Source organism: Urtica dioica, chromosome 7 (assembly GCF_054948205.1).
Source record: "Urtica dioica subsp. dioica isolate 48M chromosome 7, U.dioica_male_clone48M_v1_H2, whole genome shotgun sequence".
NCBI lineage: Eukaryota > Viridiplantae > Streptophyta > Magnoliopsida > Rosales > Urticaceae > Urtica > Urtica dioica.
The window spans coordinates 28,870,311-28,895,828 of NC_142762.1; the positions used below are offsets into that span (position 1 = coordinate 28,870,311).

Below are 25,518 nucleotides of genomic sequence, written 5' to 3' on the forward strand. Positions count from 1 at the left end.
TTATCTGTTTGAAGCTTTATGATAAACTATAGTCTTTAGTCCTTAAACAAACCTAACAACATATGAAGAGACAAATGTAGATTTGCATGAACAAACTCTTCATGGTTTGCTTAAAACAATATATTCGCAATCTAAGGATTAAAGGACTATTGATCTCAGTACGATTGTTAGGAGAATCTATGATGTCTGGTTATGGGACATTGAGAGTTGGAGACTCTATAGTTCTTCTAGGTATCTTCTGAAGGTACTGAATTGACCAGTGCACTTCTAGAGACAGAATAAGAACAAACCATTTAACCTCTTATGTCTCGAAGTCACTACGTATGAATTGCATCATGCTTACCTCAATCTTGAAATGAGACATGTCATTTCATAGCTTACGTATTCTCATTTGATACAGTCAGAGTTCGGATTCACTATGTGATTTTGAACAGGACCTATTGGTGAAGTACTAAGTTATGAAGATGTCATGAGTAACTTTGTGAAGATCTCATAGATATGGAATTCATGTACAAGATTGCTGAAATGCAATGTATATCACCTCATGCTTTGTTCATTGGAATGTGAATAAATGAACTGACCAGTGCCCAAATTGAGTCACGACTCCTTTGGATGAATCAATGTGACTTGTTAGCTCCTCGTCAATACATTGCTTCTAACTTATTCACAAGCAACAAAGGAGTTGAGAAAATAATAACTAGAGGGGTAAAATGGTAATTTTGTAAATTCCGACTAACTGATGATATTCATGAAGGGTAAGCATAAATAATATTCCGTGGATCCACTCATCACAATTAAGTTAAATTCTTGAGTAGAAAATAAATTTATTTGAACTGAGAGATTCTCAGTGTCATCTCTTTAGTGGAGTCAGTTGACATTAAGCTAAACTTGGAAAAAGTTTCTAAACTTTTGAGTCCAAGTGTGTTAGCTCAAGCTTTGTTTCTATGAGATCACTGTCACAAGTCATAACGAGTAAGATTAGTTAAACTAGAAGCTAAGTCAAAACAAGAACGAGACAAGTTTTACGAAAATTGTCTAAAAGGTATTTTTGTCTTTTTGGACATAGGATGAAATGAATGTCAATAAATTTTTTGACACTGTCATATGATGACAAATATCACTCGGCCATTTCAATATATTTGGGCCTTGAAGATTAATTTCATTTCATGGAATTTTACTTGAAAATTCTTAATGGGTTTTTCTTATGTTGTCATGAACAAATGAAGAAAATCTAGAAGCACCTTATAGAAGGTATTTGGCCTTCCAACCCAAGGAGAAAAGAGAGACCAATTTTGTGCATTGATGTATGAAGATACTTGCCAAAAGAAAAAGATGAAACAAATTCCTCTAGAAGGAAGTTGAAGTGGGCGGCAACTATAGGCAAGGGAGAAGCAAGATAAAAGAGGAAACAAATCCAAGGACTTGCACCAAGTAGTTGGACGTCCAAATGGAAGAAGCAAGAGGCAACATTTGCTCATGAATATGTGATATGCTATAGAAGAGGAAACTACCTTGTTGAAGGTTATTCCTCTCCTATAAATAGGGCCCTCATTCTCATTGTTTCTCATCCTAAAAGTTTTAGAGATTGAGAGCATCTCTCTCTAGAACACTTGGCCGCCCCCTCTCCTTCTCTCTCTCTCTCTCTCTCTCTCTCTCTCTCTCTCTAGTTCTTTTCATTTTTGTTTTGACACCTAGGTCCACATTTGACCTAGTGTTTTAGATCTTCGGCTCTTAGACTTGTTCTTGAGTCGTCATGTTTAAAAGTGCCCATACACTAATTCCTTCTTTTTTCGAGTGATTCATGTGATAGAAACTTTCGTGGTTATTCGAGTTTCCGAAGAACGAAGAAAGATGAGTTGCGTGGGGAGACTAACGTTTCAACCTTCCTAAGTCTTCTCAACGTTCAAGCTTCACAAAGGTTAGTAAACGAGTAATGCTCTTTAATAGTTTTAATTTAAATATAAACATGTGCTAGCTCTTTGTCTAGGTTAGTAAAATCGTTTTACTTGTTTAAAAGAAAATTTTTATTTTTCGCCGCTTGCTCGAAGAGTTAAATCTTTTCTTAACCCTAGATCAATTCCAACAATTGCTCCATTAATTTCAAAGTTAGTTGCTTCCACGAACCTACCAAGTTCAATTTGAGCTTTCGGTCTCATCTTTTGGGGAGCTGGGAAGGGTAATTGAGAACGCTCGACGCATTACCTTAGGTACAGCTCCTTGCAACAACATCCACGATTTGAAGGTGTCGAGGTGGTACCCGGGATCGGTCTTTCCATCATAGGTCGAAGTGTTTAGCATCCTAAATTGTTCTGGCAGATGGTGCTATAACACCCGAGTAGTGAATGGGAAGGCAGTATCTCCGAACCTCGGAGTCGAATCTTTTCGAGCTAGGGCCACTTCTTTAATCTGACGCTCTACTTGCTTAAAGTCATTTTCATTAGTGCTAGCTCTATCTCTAGTTTTCGAATTTTCATGGGGATTCTTCATGGTCTGAGACTTGCTTTTCTCGGTTGAGTGTTGGTACCGATCATAAATCTTTTTCTGATTGGCTTGGTAGCCGTCTGTATCCGAGCTATCTTCTTCCTCTCATAGCGATCTTTGGCGTGCTTCCGAGATTTCTTAATCCTTGGCTCCTGATCCATTCTTTGTCTGCTCAGTGTGAGTGTTCTTCATCAGGGATTACTATCGCGCTTCGCAGAGTTACCCTTTTGGCTCTGAGGTTCTCCTATAGTTCCTTGTTGCTTACCGCCAATGCCAAGAGACGCTCTTGCATCTCTTTAAAATGTTCTGCCAGACTGGGATGCGGCATGTACTTGGCAAGCTCCTCTGGAGTAAGTGGCAAAGTGCGGTTGTGGTGCTCGATGTGTGAATCGACACCAATGGTGTTTTTGACGTCTCCGGTTAGAGTAGTTGTATTGGCCATAAATATTCAACTCTACCCCCTTATGTAGTGTCAAACTGTTGGCAAACAAAAATATGTTACAACGATTGTCTCACAAAGAGCACTTGTTTCCAAGCGCGCAGTCTTGAGAACTCCAAGTTTTTAGTCAAGATTTTCTCTGAGTACAGACGAATCTAATAAAAGCGAGAATGTAAATGAGGGTACTGTACGATAGGTGAAATTTTTCGATCGGGTTCTTGGTATCAAATGTGAAGCCCCCTCGCTTCTGAATTCAAATCACAAATAAGATTGCGAAAGTAGCGGCTGCAATATGAGCTTTAAGGAAATGAATAAGAGAGAGATCTAGAGAGAGTTGAGTGAGAGAGGCATGGAAAGAAGAATATTCATTAAGAAAGAGCGAAGCTTTTTAATAATCGAACCAGTTCAATGACTAATGTTATTGCTTGAAAAAAAAGAGGAAAATAGAGAACTTCAAGCTAGTTGGTATTTATTGGTAAGACTTTTGCAAGCTAAGATAAACTACGAACACCTCATCACACACGTGTGTAAGCTCTTGTAATAATCCTTCACATAATCAATCGGCAAAAACATTGATAATAAGCTATGTAGAATCTTAGACTTAGAACAGTGATAATATGTTATGTAGAATCTTAGACTTAGAACATCCATACACAATATGCCGAATTGTTAATTGATACCTTACGAAAACACAAACACTAATATAGATGATAAAAGAAAGCGATACGAAATCCGAGAGCTAAAGACCTCGGTGGTAAATAGAACCCAAAAGGAAAAAATATAATCAAGAAAGGAAAAAAAAGGTGCAAAAATGAAAGCACAAAATCATATGGCCAATCGATTACTATTTGCTCACCGTTCTATCTGCCTTATCTAATCTTAATTTTCACTTAGAAAATCTATTTCGTAATATTATATAAATACGACGCTCCATGTAAAAGTTACCAACTAAAATACTCTGAATTGTTTGACCTCCAATTAATTACTTATAATAGCGAAGACTTTCGAGGCAAGTTTTTCCATTGAGCTGGTTGCTGTGTTTAAGCTCTATGAAGGCTCTGTATGTGATCCCACGGTACGCCGTCGTTTCTAAATCAATCGGTTCATGACTCAGCTCTTCAATAGGACTCACGACGGTGTCAAGAGACGGTCCATGTGCTGTGACGATCGATATTCGGGTTGCCTTATTGTTTACCATTGCCCTGTGCACTACACTCTTGTATTTTCCGTTCGTCAATATCTGATCAATTATTCGTTTATCATCAGAACCACGAAAAATACTAATGTGATATTGTATGATAATAATAACAATATTTCTAAAAAATGATAATAAATTTAATAATAATAAAAATAATAATAATAATAATAATAATAATAATAGGTATATATATGTATATAATATACATAATTAAAGATAGACGTCATATGAAAATTCAAGTTTTTCCATATAGCATATATTTGTTAAATTTTAAGTAAATAATGACAAGACTTTATTAACAAAGCCAAAAAGACATTAATAATTATAAATATTCCCGATAATAATTGTAAATAATCATTAGACTTCAATGACATAAATGAAATATTAAAAACGCTCAAACAATGCTACATCACCATAACGGCTATTTATTTAAATTTACAAAAGTTTAACTATTTAAAAAATTTTCAAATTTTAGTAACTTAGTTACTTAATATTTTGATTAAAGAATTGTTTTATAAAAACTAATTTTGGCTTCCGTCCCTGTCACATTGCAAGCATATGTCATATGCAAAAGTTTTTTTTAATCGTCTTTGCTCTTTGGTACACCTACACACTTTGAATTCACTCTAAAGAGTCAAAATTTTAAGATTTAACAAAATAGAAAAAATTTATTGACAGGGACACTGTCAATTAAAATAGGGTCAAGCGGTTATATAGCCCAATAGAACTTAAGCTTTTGCAAAATAGTCATAGTTTGCCAACTATAAACAAACTAGCCCAAGTAAAATTAATCTTGGCTAGATTAAATTTAATCTCAACGAACTATAAAGACAGAATGTAAGCTTTATGAACGTTGGATTAAAATTAATCGAGGCAGGATTAAAAGTCGTAATACTCTCAATTGGCTATTTTGCTATACCTAATGAAACTATGGCTATTTTGCAATACTCATATTTTGAATTGGCTATTTCATATCATTTTTCCATTAAAATACTGACATCTGAACATAAGTATTTTATCTTTGTTAATTAAAGTTATTGACATGGTGAATAGAGGGATTGACATTTAGTACTTGCTCGTTTTTGTACTTTTAGTTATTTTCTTATTTTAGAAAAACCTTTTAACTATTTTTGCAAATCCATTAACTTCAATTGGCTATATCACTTCAATACTTATGCCTTATGAGAGCTTTAGGTTGTGCTATAATGGTCTTGAAAATCAGAACCAAAAAATAAGACTCTTACAGTCTTTACCTACTCTTTTTATACACAGTACATAATATGGGCTTGCACATTATACTTAAATACCTTTGGACATCAGATACTCTATTTTATTCTACTATAAGAAGTAGAAAACCACACAAACTTTAGTAGTTATCAGATATCCTATTTAGTTAATACATACTTAAATGTGTATATATATATATATATATATATATATATATATATATATATATATATATATATTATCCCAGGCATACTAAAATAATAAAATAGGTGCAATTATATATATATATATATATATATATATATATATATATTTGTATATGAAAATATTTTGTCTAATATGTCATTTTAAAGAATATAACAAAAAATCTTTGTTTAATCTTTTTAATAAACAGTGAATCAATAAACTTGGATCCACAGAAATTGGTATAGATATTAAAATCATTATGGTCCACAGTAAAATCAAACCTCTGGTATTAATATGGATGTAGCTTTTTTTTTATCATTAGTATCATATGCTATAATATACTCATATTAATAATAAAATATTATTCACATAAAATTAAATTAATAAAAATTATAGGATAACTTTTTCTGTATCTACTTTTAAGATTATTATTTTACAGCTCTTTTCAAAACCATATATATATATATATATATATATATATATATATATATATATATATATATATATATATATTTAAAAACACTTACAAAAAATAGGTCATTTTTGTACGGGAAAGAAAGGAAAAGTAGCATTTTTAAGTTTCGTCTATTACAAAATAAACATAATTCGTATAGTTTTTAATGAATCACCAATGAGCCAATTCAATTATTATAATTTTTCCTTGAAATTTTTTAGTAAACAAGAATAAAGAATAAAATAGTTATGTGTTGCTTTTAATTGGAAATCAGTTTGTTATTTAAAGATTCAAAATATTTAGTACACTAAATCAGATATAAATATAACAAATTATACTGAAAAAACCACGACATTTACATTTGTTGTAGTGATAACTATTGCGGCTATCCAAATATCTCCAAATAATAATAGACAACTCAATGCCCCTGATAAGTGCGATTCATTCACACTTATCAATGCTTTTCGAGAGTTAATCGAGACTTGTTCTTGATGTTTTTTTTTTAATGTTTTTTTGTAGTTTTTAGTGAATTTTCAGGTTGTGCTAGAGAACATTTGGAGCTTAATATAGCAATTGTAGAACGATTCAAAGACCTTCAAACAAGTTTGAGCAAAATAAGAAACTTAGCGCCTTCTTCACAATTTGGAGATTCATAATTGACAATTTTGGATTGGTTCTTTCCATTACTGAATAGATTTTTCTCTTATCTTACCAACAGATGTTCGTTTTCCAAAATCGGAGTTCGGAGTAAGAAGTTATGACCAATCCAAAATTGTTGTGTGCTGCTCAAAAGTCGACGCGACATGTGCCTGCTTTGACGCGATGCGTGGGGGTTCATTGTCAGCTTTTTAAAGCTCGCGTTTTTGAGCCATTCTTGACCTTTGGATCACATCCAAGGGTTCACCTTGCTTCAAAAACACCCATTGAAGAGCCATATACTCTTGTTTTAAGTCAGAAACACATTAGACTTTAGACTTGGTTTTTAGAGAGAGAGAGATGATGGTTTGGGAGAAGAAGCCATTGGAGCTTTTTGGATAAGAAGAAGAAAGAGAAGGAGAGAGCTAGTGACAAGCCTCTTCATCATATTCTTCACCATCATCTTCTCCATAGCTTTATCCTTTTGTCCCTTCTCTTTATCATTATTTTTGCTTCAACTCCATTTTGTGATCTTTTCCATTTTAGCTTGAATCTTGTTTCGTTAATTTGAGATAACTCCAATTCATCTTGATTGAGACTTTGGATTTCTTGTTGATTTGGTTTTAATTTTGGATTATTCAATAAATATGTATCTCCTTGTGTTTATGCTCATACTCATGTCCATATTGCTTTGTTTAATCATAATTATGAGTAGCTAAACATATAGGAGGGGTGCAATCTAGTTCGGTGAAATAATTTGGTTAGTATTATTCTAAGTTTGTGCTTAATTTTGTTTGTGGTAATCTGGAGAACTGAGGTGGCTAATATCATTGATTGGCCTAGCTAACTAGGTAATGAATCTCTAGACCCGTTTAGACACCTAGAGGTGATAATCGAGTGTTCTCAACCCGTTCTCTCAACGCAGCTATAACATCATTTGTCGCAGCTAAAATCGGTGTGAATGTTGATAGTATTCATTGTAATACTGTATATGTCGCACCAAGTTTTGATTTTGGATCGATTCGATTATCGTTTTTATTCGATTTTTTGTTCGATTTTGTACAGCGTTATGTGGAATTAAAAGTGATTATTTGGTTGACCAATTAAAAACAATATGAATTACAATAAAGGAAACTGAAACCAACACGAAAAAAAAGAGTGCATTGATTCAATAATTCTTTGATTTTATTACATTTTTTTTTAAAAGAGAAGTCTTCAACATAAATTATTCTTTGGTGATTTATTATTGTCATACCTATTTTTAGCTAATTAGTGATATTTTCAAGTTTTTAAGATTCCATTTGGTTTTCTCTAAAAGAAAAAGGCCGTGTTTAAAAAAAAAATACAATATCAGTAAAATAAGATGTTTTTCCACGTACTCTGTTTTTTAATAAACATGGGGCACGTAACCATAAGAAGAAAAAAAAAATAAAAAAAAAATAAAACCTAAAGCTATCAATAAAACCTAATCAAACAATAGAGTTAAGGATACTCTCACACAATTTTCCAAACATACACTACTTTTTTATACACAAATAGTAAGATGATAAATGACAAAAATTCTATTTTCATTGACAAACATAGTCGTTAAAAACAGACCAGAACTAATCCAAATCTCTAAAGCTCTTTTTTTTTCTTTATTATTAACAAGCACACCAAACTTGGAAATATTTTTCGGGAATGTAGTCGAACAACATTATAAATATTATTTCAAACAATTTAAAATAATGGTTATATGTGTTAATACATAAATATGAGATAATAAATCATCAAAAAGTCTGTTTTTTCATAGACAAACAAATTCAATAAGAAACAATTCACGCCTTAAAAATCGTCAAAACACTTTTTTTTTTTTTGGGTAAACAAAATAAGGGCATTAACCATTAAACAACAAAAGGAATTATATACTTTGTTTAGAACAAGAAAACCGTTAACACTATTGTTCCACAACATCCCAAAAAATTGTCATGGTAGGTTTTTTATTTTATTTTTTATTTTTTATGATTAAGATTGATGTCACAATGATGTCCATGTTAGTTTGGAAGTTGTGGGTTATGCTTATTTTTGTATGTGGAAGAATAAATTTCTTATGTTATGTTTGTTTGTTAATAGAAAATTAGTTATATGTTTAGAACTCGTGGATTGTGTTGATATTAATAGTAATATGTTTAAAACAAACATGGCCATTTTTTTTAATTTTTTTTATTCATTATTGAATCTTAAAAATGTTAAAATGTTATTCATTGTGAGCTAAAAATAGGAATCGAAATAATATATCACGGAAAAATAAATTTGCTGAATATTAATAAAACCGGGAGATACTTATCAGCTAATAAAAAATTTCTCCTCTCATAACAATGATATAAGAAGAATTCTATTATGTCTAACGTTCATAATTTTCACAACAAGTATACACTCTAATTTATTTTATTGCTTTCAATAACTCTTAGGGTATGTTTGGTTGAAAAATAAAAATTGAATGAGAATGAGAAAGGGAATGAGAATGAGAATAGGAATGTAATGGAAAAACTATTAATTTGTTTGTTTTATATTTTGAATCATTCAGAAAATAAAATAGAATGGATTGTGTATTGACAAAAATACCCCTATTCATTCATCTTCCCCAATCTGCCACATGGCTGGATATAGAAAGAAAAATGAAAGCATAGCATTCTTGCTTGCTTTAATGTCGCTCCTGGATAAAAAGAGGGGCTCTCAAAACTCAGACTCACCGTTAAAGAAAAAAAAGACTCATTCTTTCTTCCTTTCTTTCTGGCTGAAGTCCTCAACGAGAGTTTTTTTTTTTCCGAGTTAGGGTTCTTGTGGGTTGGACGCTTGCACCGACCGGCGGAGGCGGTGAACTCGTCGATGGTCGCACCGTCGGAGGGGTTGAACTCTTCGGCGGTCGTATCGGACTGAAATCGTTGGCGCTTGCACTGGCGGAGACAGTGAACTCTTCGACGGTCGCATTGGGCTGTGAACTCATCGGCGCTTTCACCGGCAGAGACAGTGAACTCGTCGGCGGTCGCATCGACTTGTGAAATCGTCGGCGGTTAGAGCATTGAGAGATGACGTGGAGAGTGAGATTATGCAAGAGAGATCCTGGGTTTCTTCACGAGATCCTGGGTTTCGTCGGCGACAAAATGGCGGAGGATTGGGTTTTTTTTTCTCTGTCTGAGATTTTTCTTTTGAGTTTTGTTGGGTTAGATATTATATTATTGAAAAGGTTAATTTGGGAAAAATATTTCATTACCGGATGGAATGGTTCATTCATCCCATTTTATAAAGAATCAAATCAATGCAATGATCATTCCATATAATGATGATTACTTCATTTAAAAATGAACCAAACGAAGCAATGATGAATTTTAATAATCCATTCCATTCCATTCCTTTAAAAACTCACCAACCAAACATGCCCTTAGTTCTTAGCTGTTTTAATAAATAAAAAAAGTCAAAAATTTATTACTCTTACTTCAATATTATAATTATATTTATTTCAATTAAACTTTTTACCTCAAAAATTTTAAAGGTCCATTAGGGATAGTCATATATACACTTTTACACTGCTATATAATTTTTTTTTAAATATTAGGTAAATGACCACGTCCAAATATTTACACTCGTAAATTGACGTAAATATATCACTATTTTATTTTAATGAAAGAGCAAATTGGTCAATTACCGAATATTTACTGAAAAGTGACTATCTAACAATGTGAAAGTGTAAATATGAGTGATTATTTTATTTTTAAATGTGGATGGTTGACCCTGTTCCGTTATTTTTTTCTGCCCTGAATATTATTAACTATGTTTAGGTACGTGTACCTCCATATGGTCTCCGGTGTTGACGAGAAAGGAATAAGGAGGCGGAACGACTGGGACCCACATGCCAGCGTGGAGGACGTGGAGGCCACACATTTCGTTCTGTATCAGCAGAGTCAGCAGTCCGTGGTCCGTGTGAGGTGGTAGACCTACTGCCACGTCAGGTTCGGGGGCAAGGAGGGTATGAATTCATAGCCAAAAGCTGATGAGATTCTCCTGATTCAATCCCCATCTTCTTGCTTATGTAATCCTCTTCCAATCCCAAGCTCTTTGATATTCCTCTCATCAATTCTCTTCCGATTTCTCTTGTACTTTCGCAGTACTCTCTGATTGTCTCGCTGCACAATCACAATGAATGACGATGACCACGTGTCATTTAACGAATTTTAATTTTAATACGCACAAAGGTTTAGTAAATGGAAGAAAACATATATGATATAGTAAACTAAGAAGGCGGTAGTTTCTTAAATAACAAAAGTGTAGAATAAAATCTTCCCTTTGCCTAATAGTTCTCAGCTAATTAAAGAGAATAAGCGAGGTGTACTATATAGACTAAAATAATTGTTGTAATTATTGTTGAGAACAAATAGCCATGCAATTTTATCGTGTATATATTATATATATATCGTAAGTGATTAGTCGATGAAAGGTATGAAATCGGAAAAGAAATTTAGAAACAGCGGTTAATTTTTTTTTTTCTTTTCAAAACGTAACTAATTGGAGGCTTTTTATAAAATTGGAGGCTTTTTATTAGATAATGGATAACTAATTTAGAAACAGCGGTTAATTTATCGTCTTTCACATCTTTTTTTTTTTTTTAACAAATAGGAGGCTTTTTATTAGATAATGGATACAAGATCCACAAATACTGAACACTTTTTTCCCAAGAAAAATAGGACCGTCGTAAAAGATTCAAAACTAGACTCGATTGATGGCACATAGTGTATAAACAACTGTACACACTATATTCTTAGCAACTCTCGAGCTCGTTCGAAAAACTCTCTCAAAGGTTAATGGATTAATTCAAACACTCAAGGACAAACCACGACGAGAAAGGATGTCCGAGAACTTGTACAGCCAAACCTCAAGTGAAAAAATTTGGAAGACGGAAAATTCGTCTTCGAGACAAAAAAAAAAACCCATAATTGAAATACGAGAACAAACGACAATAATTCAAACACAATATCATAAACGACAACTAATGAAAAAATAAAAATAAAAAACAAAACCATAACTATTTCCACTAATTGAAAACGAGAACATCCCTCAATTCACCAACCAATATCCATCATGAGCCCACCCACCACAGCGTCAGAGCGGAATTGAGAGACGGGCGACAAGATTGGGAAGTGAAGCAACACAACCACTAACGGAAGGGGAGCATGTCAGCCGTCGTCGGAGCGAAGCTAAACTTTCGGTGGCAGGGCTGTGAAAGAATACCGTTGCCATAGGAGCAGAGCCGGCCGGAGAATCAAGAGCTTGGATATGAAAAGATTAGAGAGAGAGAGAAGAGAAAAAAAAAATAGCCGATGAGAGGCTCCTCCTAAGTCGGAGCTAGCCACCAGCGGCGGCGTTCATCCTCCATAGGAAGGAGCGGCGCTTGAGAAAACCTCTCATCTTTCATATCTATTTAAGTGTTATTTGTCTATGAAAGTTTCATAAATAGGCAATAATCAAGGTAAAAAAAGCTAAATTAGCGTGGTTGTTCAAATTCAAACTTAAACATATCCCATTATTTCTATATACGTATTATGTATCAATTACATGTCCGACAGACCATACACAAACCATGACACTATATAAAAGATATTGTATGTTAGAATACCAATAACATTATAAGAAAAATTATTCTTTTTTTTTTTTTTTAAAAAATTTGTCCTATTAATAAATGATTTTCTGTATACTATTTGTTGTTATGTCTATTGTTGGCTTATTTTTTATTGCAAGTTTGTTCGGCAAGATGTCTTGCAACATATTTCAGGATATATTAAGACATCTTGGCCGCTATGCGCAGAACTGTAATTTCGGCAAGTTTCCTGTTTTGCGAAAATTGTCAACAGAAGACTTTCTACATATATTTTCTCCGCATGAATGTGTAAGAAACCCCTACTTCGACTTCTAGAGTATGACCACTATAAAAGAGAGTCTCTGCCCTTAGTGGTATCTGACGCATTCATTCACACATTTAGAGTTTTTAGACGTGCAAGACCGGCGCAATGAAAAACTAATTGTGTGGTTGCTGTGGTGTAATACTCTGAACGCTATTCAACTTCTTATTAACTAAGCGTTAGAGCTTATTTTAGTTTTTGTGATTTCGTGATTAAAGTTTTCATAAACATTGACATCAAAGAATACCAAACACTAGGAGAGTGTTTGAGAGTCGAATTGAGGGGATCTCAGATTTAGGGGTGCTTGATTTGGAATTCATGGGTAATAATAGGAAATGGGCCTTGAAGCGGGGATCGTTCATGTAAGTCCGTTGTTGTACTATTGACTATTTATTGATTAGTGAATTTCCTTTCAACTAGGCACACTGCCCTCCAGAATAGATGACGTTACACCGAACTAGGTTAGCGTTCTTTCTACATATATTTTCTCCGCATGAATGTGTAAGAAACCCCTACTTCGACTTCTAGAGTATGACCACTATAAAAGAGAGTCTCTGCCCTTAGTGGTATCTGACGCATTCATTCACACATTTAGAGTTTTTAGACGTGCAAGACCGGCGCAATGAAAAACTAATTGTGTGGTTGCTGTGGTGTAATACTCTGAACGCTATTCAACTTCTTATTAACTAAGCGTTAGAACTTATTTTAGTTTTTGTAATTTCGTGATTAAAGTTTTCATAAACATTGACATCAAAGAATACCAAACACTCGGAGAGTGTTTGAGAGTCGAATTGAGGGGATCTCAGATTTAGGGGTGCTTGATTTGGAATTCATGGGTAATAATAGGAAATGGGCCTTGAAGCGGGGATCGTTCATGTAAGTCCGTTGTTGTACTATTGACTATTTATTGATTAGTGAATTTCCTTTCAACTAGGCACACTGCCCTCCAGAATAGATGACGTTACACCGAACTAGGTTAGCGTTCTTTGCGTTCTAAGCATGTTATCAAGTATGACAATAACTTATGTTATTCTTGCATTTGACGTAATCAAGTAGTAAGATTAGCAAGTAAATAAGAGGGTCGTACCAACTCGATCCAAGTAGGTAACTAGAGCATCTTCTCGGGCCGAATCAAAGGCACGCCTAGAGAATTTCCTCACAAGTTTATCAGACAGATGAGACGTTCTATGGGAGATTGCAGCCCTATAGTTCGTTACCAAAGTGTACACTGAAATTGATACGACTACTCTAGGGGACCCCGAATTAAATATGTCGACTTTACTATTTGATATCATGTGTCACCATTTAGCAAGTGAAATACTAATAGCTGGTTATGCATATTTATTGCTCTTGTTTTGTGAGTATAGTTTTTCTCGCTGAGCGTTAGCTCACCTATGTATATACGTCCGTGTTATAGGTAAACAACCTATGAGCAAGAGATGAGGGTGGATCAGCGGCGACGATGGCGAGAGAGTTGGGTTATGATTGTCATTTTCAAAACAAAGGACTTCCACTTTTGCTTTCAGTTTTAATTAATCCAAACCCCGAAGGTTTTATTATTCATGGTTATAAGTTATGCATCGTAAGATCATTTCATTTTCTTTAAAGTTATGAATTTAGTTATGATTTTTTTACAATCGTATTTTTTGTTTTAATCTCCATTATTGCAAATTCTATTTCGGTTTATTTTTACTATTGAGTTATGAAGTGGTTCTAAATTTTATGTCTTGAGTTTTCCTCAAATTGTATGTTTCAAGTTATGTTTAAAAAAAAAAAATTTACCTCAATTTTTCTAAAGAGTTTTAAAAGTTAAGTTAAGCATGACTGTCCGAAAAGTCGGGTCGTCACAATCACGACCCAAAGACGGGGGATGGAACTAGCTCTCTAGGAAAGTACCGACGCTTATGATACGACAGGTCCTACTTTCTATGACGGGACCGACCTTTCCCTCTAAGACTGATCCTTTTTGGATGAGACTAAGCTATTTACAGGGGACCGACCCTTTTCGAACAATACCGACTCTTTGGGAAAAAATCAAAACTTCTTGAACGAGAGATCCACTGCTTTAGTACAAGACCAACTCTTTTAGGAAGGGACCAACTCTTAGGATGAGACCAAACATTGCTAGTTCTTCTTGAGTAGGAAGGAACTATCTACCATAAGATGATATTGGCCCTTAGGACAAGTCCGACCATTTTAGAATGTGATCGGCCCTTCTAGCACATGGTCAATCCTCTTTGATGATACTTTAACTTTTAGGTTCTTTTCTAACTTAGGTTCAGGGCTCAATCCCCATCTTAATGTGGCCGATTGTATGTATATTATGTCGTTTTATTTTGGAATGTAATTGTTCTCCAATGATGAAACGACTCCATAACATCAATTTCTAATTTCAGTGCGACTTGTCATACGAAAAATCTAGGCTTTCAAAAATATTTTTGTTGGTACATTCAAGTTAGCATTATTTTTTAGTGCAAGTTGTTGAGGAAAGATGTCGGTCTTCATGCTTCAGCTTTTGTCGAGACATCATTCTTCTTGTGCGCAGACTGTTTTTCTGGCAAGTTTCATGTTTTGCCAGATTGCTTCGCAGAAGACTTTCCTTGGTGATCTTCTCGCGTGTATAGGTAAGGAAACCCTAGATTTACTTCCAGAGATGTATGACTGCTATAAAAGCCGTGCGCCCCCCCTTAGGAGTCTTGACGCTTCAACAAAAAGAATTAGGGTTCCTAGACGTGCACGATCGGTGGATTGAGAAACTAATTATTTTTTGTTAAGAGCGGTGTTATTCTTTAAACACTATTCCAGAAGACTGAGTGTTTGCGAGATTTGGATTTTGTGTTTACGTGATTGAAGTTTTCACGTACGTTGAGATTGAAGTCAACCAAGCATACGCGAGTGCTTGAAGAGTGGAATTGAGAGGGGTCTCAAAATCAGGGGGAGTCCCTGTTCTTGGTAATCACTCGTGGTAATAGTTTCTAGGGCATTGGTGTTTGTTGTATTCATATAAGTCCTATTTGTACTATTGACTACATTATAGTGAAATCATTTCCTCTGGTTGTAATCCCCCAGACGTAGGTGACGTTGCACCGAACTGGGTAACCAATTTGTATGTCTCTTACTTTTTTGTACTCTTTGTTATCTATTCATTATTTGTGTTGAAGTAAGTTGTCGGACACAACATCTTGTCTTTCTCGCTAAACAGAATTTCAGTTTTGTCGAGGACTTCATAGATGATGAATTTGAGCCGCATGGATTCACTTGGTCTTGTGAATCTAGAATGCATTCAGCCCTAAGTAGTCTTTTTTAGCCACGTGTAACTAAGTCCAAATTCAGCCAAAATCGTTTGGGATCATGTGAATTCTATTTCAAATAGCGCAATTTTTTATGTGAAGTAGAGAGAACTCACTTTGTGCCTTGAGAAAGACGATATTTATATAAGAGCCAAGTGACTTGGGTTGTGGCTTGACTTTATTTCAGCTTAAATCTTGTCTTGATGGGTCAAACCATTTTCCTTTTTATATCGTTGTTTTGAATTGAAGCCTCACTTTTCTTCGAATGAAAAATGACGTTATAACACGTACTATATAGAAGGCTTAATGGTTTGGGTGATAAGAGTCGAAATCCTTTCATTTTGCTCTATAGTCAGTTTTTTTTAGAATAAATTTTGAGAAAATAAAATCATAATAGTCAAAATATATAGATAGTCATAATAGTCAGCAATACAACATTGCAAAAATAACCTAAAAGTTATGCAAAAAGTCTAAAATATCATAATTTTTTTTTTTTTTTTTATGTTCATCAGATTTTTACCCATAAATTATAAGTCTTTCACTGAAATTATAAGTCTTTCACTTTTACTTCGAAGATTTTGTTAAAAAGTTCGAAATGGCAATTAAAATTTTGAAACTATTAGAGATTTCTCATTAAACTTTGAAATTATAGCTACTATTTTGAAGATAAAAGTTCGAAATTCTTAATTTAATTTTTATCAATAAAAGTTCAAAATTGCAAATTTTAACCAATAAAAAAAAAAAATTAAGGCATTTTAGACTCTTACATACTGAAGAGTATGATTTTCCTCTCAAATTTCTCAAAGAAAATATCACTCTATACTCTCCACCTTCTCTCATATAAGTCACATTGAACATTCAAGGCCAAAAAAGAATTACAAAATAATCATGAGATCCTGATATTGACCTCTCATATACTAGGTTGAAAACCCAGAATCAAAGGGTTTTGGTTAATGTTATATCCTGGTTAGACATTATTATTTCTTCTTTTCTTTTCAAATTAAATGATTTCTAGCCCTGCTGATAACAGCTTTTTTTTTTTTTTTTTTTTTTTCCCTGAAATAATGATAATAACAGCTCTTTGGCAACTGGACCACCGATGTCACCCATTACATTTGTGAAAATTATTATCTGTTACTTAAAAAAAAAAAAAAAAAAAAAATTATAATAAGGTCTTTTCATTTTCCTCGGTTTCCGGTTCGAAACGGAGCCTTAAGGAAAGAGCTTATCTCAAAGACTTCAAACACACTGAAAGCGACGCACACATGAATGATTATATGAATCTTATAGGAGCCACAATTTTATGGTCCCCTAGAAGATAAAACTGCTGGAGCGTATACCATTCCCATGTGCCTCATTTTTTTTTTTTTAATAATCAGTACATTTGTAAATAAAAAGAAGTCCATATCCTGCGATTCAAACAAAGAGTAGCTAGATGCTACAAATGTCTTCATCTCATACATGAACTTAGCAATAAGTCGTCTTTTTGGTGTAGTTATTACAGGTAACTTCATGTTTCAAAGAATTTTTTTTTTATCATTGAGTAACAACAATTTGATTAATTAAAGTGTCTAAACAAAATTATAATTTAATGATACTTTAAATCACAAATTTAATATTTATTTGTTACACTACCAATAATTTGAACTTTTTTTTTATAAGAACAAAATATTTAGCCAAGAAATTGTATGAGCAAAAATATTTAGCCAAGAAATTGAAAGGAATCACGGCGAAGAAGAAATTTAAGCTGATACGCGACTACATTATTACCTTCTAATTACAGATTCTGACTAAAATGAAGATATTCTCTAGTGAGATTTGGCAAGTTTTTCTTTCGTGGTGATCTAGTTGATATTAAAATAGTAACCATATGGCCGACAATGCAAACACAAAGATTGGGGTCCTAAGCCTCTCCCAATTTTTAAACTTATAAAAAGTTTATTTTAGTTTGTGTAAACCCAAAGCTACCAAAGTGCGAATAAAAAAGAAAAGTGATACACGTATGGGGCTATACTCCAAATTTAAATTTCGGGGTGCTAATTCGTAAATTTTTAGGATAAAAATAAGTGAAAAAAACTTAAATTTAGATTAAAAGAAATTGTAAAATGTTATAACGTGTGCTTTGTTTTGTATAAACAATGAAGTTAACCTTAGTTTCGTAGAGATATAATGTGCTTTGTAAACTCGTATATATTACTCAAAAACATACAAAAATAAAATGTCTCCATGGACCTTTAAAATATTTACAGGTAATCCAAAATATTATAAATTCATAGTAATTTTAGTCAGCTAGAAGAGTTCATCACTTCGTATCTGCCTAGAGCTAGTATTTAATAATTATATGGTGGCTGGTCGATATATTATTAAAACTTATCGTTATATTACAATTTAATAACTTTATTTTTTAGCATTTTTGCGTCCACCGTCAGTCGAAACATATCTCTTCATTTTGTTACCAACTGACTTAGCCTGCCCTGATGTTATGTTTTCATCCACTTAACCTCTTATCGTATGATACTTATTAATTTCATGGATATTTATATACATTAGATACTAAAACCTACGTTCAACTATATTTATACTTTTTCAGTTTAATCCCTTACACCAGTTCTTATCAGAAGAATTTGTTACAATTAGCCAAAAAAAAATTTAACCCTTTTTAATATTCTAGTCAAAATTTAATTTTATTAAAAAAAGAGTCTCCCAAACCTACAGTAAATAAATAAATTAAATATTAAATTTAATTAACTAAAAATTAAATTAATTTACTTCGTGACTGATGAATTATTATTTTTTAATAAAATGAAACTCGTGCTATTTTTAAAAATAAAGCTGATTATTATTGTTTGAGCTGATCATAAGGACTAGTAAGTTTAAGACCTAAACATAGCTTAAAACGCTATGACTCATTTCAAACATACAAATATTCATATACATATACACACATATATATATATAGAGCAAGGTTTGAAAAACCGGGGGAACCGGACGGGAACCGGTCTGGTTCCCCCTTTTTGGAGCAACCCGGCACCGGAACCACCAAAACCGGAGTTTTCCGGTGGTTCCGGGGGAACCGGACCGGGATCCGGGTGGGAACCCGGTTCCCACTTCCCGGTCCGGTCCAGTAAAAAAAAAAACAAAACCGGGTATAAATACCCGGTTTACCCTAAAAATTCTTCATTTGGGACGGGAAACAGGGGCTCAAAAACCGCCGCGACTCAGACCAATTTTGCCAGCTTCCCGACCGGATCCCGCCGTCTCGCCAAGTTCCCGACGCGCCGAAGGCCAAAAACTCCCAGATCCCGCCGGTAATTCCTTTCCCGGTCCATTTCCCGGCCATATTTTATTTCTTGATGATTTTGAGTTTAAAACTTGAAATTTCTTGATAATTTTTGAAGATTAAGTATAAATTGATAGTTGTGAACTTAAATGTAGTGTTGATTTAAGGTTTGTGTTCATGATTCTAATTTTTTGTAATTAATCCGAATTATTTGGTAATTTTTTGAGTATTTAGTGATGATTAAGGTTATGATGAAGTGGTTTATTGATTTATGAAGAAATTTTGTGAGTTGTTTTTAATTTTAGAAATTTTGTGTTGATGTTTGTATTTTTTTTGGATTTAATCCGAATTATTTGATAATTTTGTGATTAGTTAGTGATGATTAAGGTTATGACGAACTTGTTTATTGATTTATGAAGAAATTTTGTGACTTGTTTTTAATTTTAGAAAATTTGTGTTGATGTTTGTAATTTTTTTGGATTTAATCCGAATTATTTGATAATGTTGTGATTAGTTAGTGATGATTAAGGTTATGATGAAGTGGTTTATTGATTTATGAAGAAATTTTGTGACTTGTTTTTAATTTTAGAAAATTTGTGTTGATGTTTGTAATTTTTTTGGATTTAATCCGAATTATTTGATAATGTTGTGATTAGTTAGTGATGATTAAGGTTATGATGAACTTGTTTATTGATTTATGAAGAAATTTTGTGACTTGTTTTTTATTTTAGAAATTTTGTGTTGATGTTTGTAATTTTTTTGGATTTAATCCGGATTATTTGATAATTTTGTGATTAGTTAGTGATGATTAAGGTTATGATGAACTTGTTTATTGATTTATGAAGAAATTTTGTGACTTGTTTTTAATTTTAGAAATTTTGTGTTGATGTTTGTAATTTTTTTGGATTTAATCCGAATTATTTGATAATTTTAATTTTAGAGTTTGTGTATATTACAAGTTGATAATTAGTTAGTGATATTTTGTAAATTTTATTTGTTCATTTGTAGATTACAAGTTGCAAGAATGTCGGCCCCCGACCCAGCTAGGAAGTATTGCACACCTATTCCCGGAAAAAGTAGCGGTCACCAGTGCATATTTTGCGAGCACATTATGGGAGGTGGCGGCATCACGAGAATGAAAAACCACCTAGCCCATGTAGACCCAACGAGGAGTGTCAAATTCTGTGAGAAAGTCTCTCCTGAAGTGAAAACAGAGATGCAAGCTTTACTTCAAGGCAATGTCGTAAAAAAGAAGAACAAACAGTCGTTGGAATCTACGCTTCGCACGACATTGACTAAAAATGTTGGCATGGAAGAATCAAACGAAGAAGCATACGAAGCGCAATTACGAGCAGTTATGAAGAGGTTAAGACAAGAGGCGGCGCAGACGGAATGAGAGGCTCGGATGATGTTGGGGCCCGGCAGTGGTTCTACGGCAAAATCTCCACCAGCTGCTCCGTCATTATATAAGTCAGTGAGTGCGAAGCAAACAAAAATTGATGAGATCGTGGATCCGAAGAAGAGAACGTGGCTCGGAAGACACATAACAAAATTCTTTGTTCACCAACATGTGCCGGCGAGTAAGGCCGCCTCGCATGAGTTCAAAAACATGATAGCGTCCGCTCAAGACCTGGGTAATCCTCAATTCGTGATAAGTAATTTATTTTCATATTGTCGAATCGCATGTGTTCTTGAAATGTTAACATGATGTATATTGGCATATTGCTAGTCCAGGCGTTCCTATACCAACTCCGTATGAAATTCATAACAAGTACCTCGATATGGAGGTGGCAGACGCGGAGAACTACCTTGAAGAACAAAAGAAGCGGTGGGTAAAATACGGCTGCACCATACTCACTGATGGTTGGACGGGGCCGACCAGACTGAGCATCATAAACATTATGGTTTATTGTGCTGGTGCAACGGTGTTCTTAAAGTCCGTTGATGCATCAAAGCATACGAAAACAGGGGAGTACATCTACGGAATATTGAGGTCAACGCTCAAAGAAATCGGAAAACAGAATGTCGTCCAAGTTGTGACCGACAACGGTTCGAACTACAGGAGTGCCGGGTTTAAATTACAACGCAAGTACCATGTGTACTGGACACCTTGCGCCGCACATTGTCTAGATCTGATGTTTGAAGATATTGGGAAGAGAGATAGTGTTTAGCAAACTATCAAAGCTGCGAGGGATGCGACTAAGTTCATCTACAACCACGGCACTGTGTTGTCCAAGTTACGGGAGACATCCCCAGGTGAAATCATCCGTCCCGACGCAACAAGATTTGTCACAAACTATCTAGCTCTCAGAAGTCTCCGAGAGAAGAGAGCTGCGTTGAGGACGATGTTCAGTAGTCAATGGTGGGATGATTCCACATTGAGTGCAACTCCTACAGGTACATCCATATCCGAGACATGTTTAAATCTCAGATTCTGGCTTTCGGTGGAAGAAGTGTGTGCCATATTCGAGCCGATGTACACCACTCTTCGATTAGTGGACACTGAGGTGCATCCCACGATGGGATTACTATTCTACGTCTTCCACGAGATGAAAAAGAAGTTGGAAGCGATGAGTGGGAAGAAATGGGTTGTCGACATCGTTAACCACAGATGGAGTACTCAAATGGAACATCCACTACACATTGCAGCTTTCTTCCTAAATCCAAAGTTGCTGTTTAACCCCGATATAACCATGAACAATACTCACATGGCCGCTGTCACAAAGGTTTTCGACTTCTTGCATCCGGATCTTGATGGGTCAACTCTTGGGAGAGAGGTATAAAACTATAAATTGTTACAAGCTATATCACATTCTGAATATATGAGTCTTATTTGATTTTCTAATTACAGTTAATCGCATTTCGAGACGCTCGAGGGGACTTCTCACAAAGAAGTGATGTTTCGGCACGAGGCACCCTTTGTGCAAGTAAGCTTGTGAGATGAATTGTATGCATTAACTATGTCATGGAATGGTAAGAAATTACATGATATGATTTATGTCACATGATTGCAGGTGAGTGGTGGGAGCTTTACGGAAATTGGACCCCGACTTTACAGACGTTGGCCATTCGAATTTTGTCACAAACTTCATCCGCCTCCGCTTGTGAGAGGAATTGGAGTACATTTGCCCTCGTCCACACAAAACAAAGGAACCGTCTAGCGTATAGCAGACTCGAGAAGCTTGTTTTCTGCTCGAACAACATGAAGTTGCAGTTGCGTGAAGCAACTCGGATTCACGACAACAACCTCAACCCGATGGATCCTTTGGATATCATCGAACGAGTTTCGAACGCTCGGGGAATGGCAATGAGGGAGACGACGAAATGCTCCGCTGGATTGACGAAGTTCACATGGACGACGTCAACCAGAACCCGGATCCGGCAGTAGCTGAAGCGGCTCGAGAGCATGGAGTTGATCCGGAGCGAGTGCTGAACGAGGACGTCCAACCTCAACACGGATCCGGAGACAGTTCGGATTCAGATGGCGGAGGTTCAAGCCGTAGATCAAGCGGAGCAGGTGGAGGTGCAGGTGACTGTGGATCAGGGGGAGGTGATGGACGTTCCTATCGGTCTGGGGGTTCCTTTACTGCTGGAGGCACCTCATTTGGTGATGTCGGCGGTGCTCAACTTGGATACGCACCATCGCAAGAAGATTTTGATCGTCTTCATCACCCTGCCTTTTTTTATTCAGGATACGGGCGCGGAGGTCAGGGCGGAGGTATGAATGATGCCATGTCATTTACGTCTAGCAATGACGTTGATGACTTGTCCTACAACTTCGGATCGGTATCAATTGGTCCTCAAGGCACAGAGTCATCTTATGATGACGGATCTTCCAGTTACAACTACCAGGACTCCTATGCATCAAGTTACGCTCCCGAAACGGCGCAACCAGTTCCAGGTTATCCCCTCCACTCCATGTCTGTTGGTTCATCTCAGTATGAGTACGACTATCACTTGAACAGGTACTTTAGTGCATATGCTCATTATATGACTTGGTATGATTACTGTATGACCGCTGCATACGGTCGCTTTGAGTAGTCATTTGTATCCCTCCTATGTTGAATTTGTTGAACAATAGTATTTGGTGGATTGTGTTGAACTTTATCATTTTGATTATTAAACTTACTTTTTGTTGTGTTTGTAATTTCGTATTGTGTTGAAATATTCTAAGATATTTTTAATTTTATGAATTTTATCCTACGTACTTTGTATGTTTTTTTGTATATTTCTTTTCTGAATTCCCCTCGGTAAATACGGTATTTGACGGTATTCCTCTACGATAACGGTAAGTTCAACGGTACCGGTTTCTTTTTTTTTCTCGTTTCCCCCGGTATTCCTTTACAGTACGGGGGGTTACCAGTAAATTCGAAGGCTCGGAACGGTAACGGTAACGGTATTTCGATCCTTGCTTTGAATATTAGACAGACAAAAGGGCCTATTTAGCAATTATTTTATGATTACTACGGAAAGTATTAAACGAATGTTAGTATGGTGTACGTGATAGGGAAGGACATGAATGAGTAAACAAAAAAAATACGTTGGTGATTAGCAGATATTTACCTGAAACCAAAGGGTTTTGTTGGAGCATTGAAATGAGGATGAGCGTGAATCTTAAGATAATCCCTCCAAAACAAAGTCTTGTCCACTCCCTTGTCGAAACTCGCCCCCCACTGTATGGGATCGAACAGCGCTTTTCCCGCGTAATCATGCTTTTCCTCTTCCTTCAGATCGAAAAAATCACCGCTTTCTTTTATCATTCCATCCATTAGCGAGTGACGTACTCCATGGTTTATGACCTAAGTATTTTTTTCCCATTTTTAAAAAATCAAGACATCATTTAATTTTGACTCGGTCAGGCACTCTCATCATGAAGTAAGAAAAGGGTCAAAAATAATAATAATAATAATAATAATAATAATAATAATAATATACGACTATCACGTACAATGAAAAAACCCCAGTGCCTACACGCCCTGCCAAGATCTTCGATGGCTTTGGACCGTTGTTCTGGGTTACGAGAAGTGAGCATGGAGAAGTCAACGGTTGGTATAGCTTCATGAGATTCGTCCGAAGTAATTAAATTATTGTTTGAGTGGTAGACATACTTGGGGGGAATAGATGAAGCACAAAAGCCTGACTCAACAAGTTGTCTGACACACGAGTATTTCATTGTGTAGCTTATAGGAAGACTCAAGGACTAATAATATTGTATTTTTTTTTTCTTCTCAAGTGGTGTAGTAGTATTTGGCACTGATGTTGTGGATATATATAGTGCGATGAATAGACCGGGTTGCTACATTATTGTTTCAAAAAAGCTATTAGATTTTACATGCGATATCATGTCTTGTATAATATTACAAATGGCCTGATGCATGCGCGTAATAATTAATATATTTTAATTTGAAAGAAAAAAAATATGCGAAGACATGTCCAAAAATATCTAAGTTTGAAAAATGAATCTAAAATTTTTTTTAAACTTTTTTTTTTCTTTCTGACTAAAAAAAACCCGATGATACCGTAGAATGAACAGTACTTTGTGTCTATGGGTTCAATATCTTTATTTTTTTGGTTAGAAAAATAATAATATTACTGTAGACTGAACATTCTAATAATCCGAGTCTAGAAAGTCATACTCTATTATATATACAAGAAATATATGTATCGCACGTTACTGCCGAATAATTAATATATTTTAGTATGGAGGAAGAAATATATAGAAACATGTCCAGAAATATTTAGATTTGAAATAAATGTATTAAAAGTTTTTTTATGACATTTTTATCTTTCTGATAAAAAAAAAATACCAATACGAATGAACACTACTTGTATTTAAAATTCAATATCTTATGTCTTAAAAAACGTTTTTCTAAATATAAGAAAAATTAAAAAAAAAATTACAAAACACTGTTCACTAAGCAGTATTTTGTGAGTGTCCATCTTTCTGTACTTTATATATTATAATATATATTTATATATATATATATATATATATATATATATAAAATGTTATGTTAATATATATATATATAAAATGTTATGTTATATATATATATATATATATATACTTCATTTGTGTGGCTGATTTTACACCACATATCAATATCCAACTAACATAACATTTTATATATATATATATATATATATATATATATATATATATATATATATATAAAATGTTATGTTAGCTGGATATTGATATGTGGTGTAAAATCAGCCACACAAATGAATTGATCACGTCACACCATTATGAAAAATATTGTCGACCGTTGACAGAAACGTAAAATAATTTAAAGAGTAAATCTACAAGGAAATACCCTCACGTTATACTCTAACTTCCCACTTGCGTAAATTTATACGTAAAATAATTTAGGGAGTAAACCTACAATGAAAC

General features: G+C 34.5%; 1 pseudogene across 1 annotated transcript; it reads right to left on the reverse strand.

Annotated features, from left to right (window-relative positions):
- Positions 1-3,521: 3,521 nt before the first annotated feature.
- Positions 3,522-24,382, reverse strand: LOC149390684 (2-oxoglutarate-dependent dioxygenase 19-like; annotated as a pseudogene). Its single transcript, XR_016300148.1, has 4 exons — positions 24,073-24,382; positions 23,688-23,923; positions 10,450-10,784; positions 3,522-4,160 (listed from the first exon to the last, which is right to left on the reverse strand). The product of XR_016300148.1 is annotated as a 2-oxoglutarate-dependent dioxygenase 19-like (transcript).
- Positions 24,383-25,518: the final 1,136 nt, after the last annotated feature.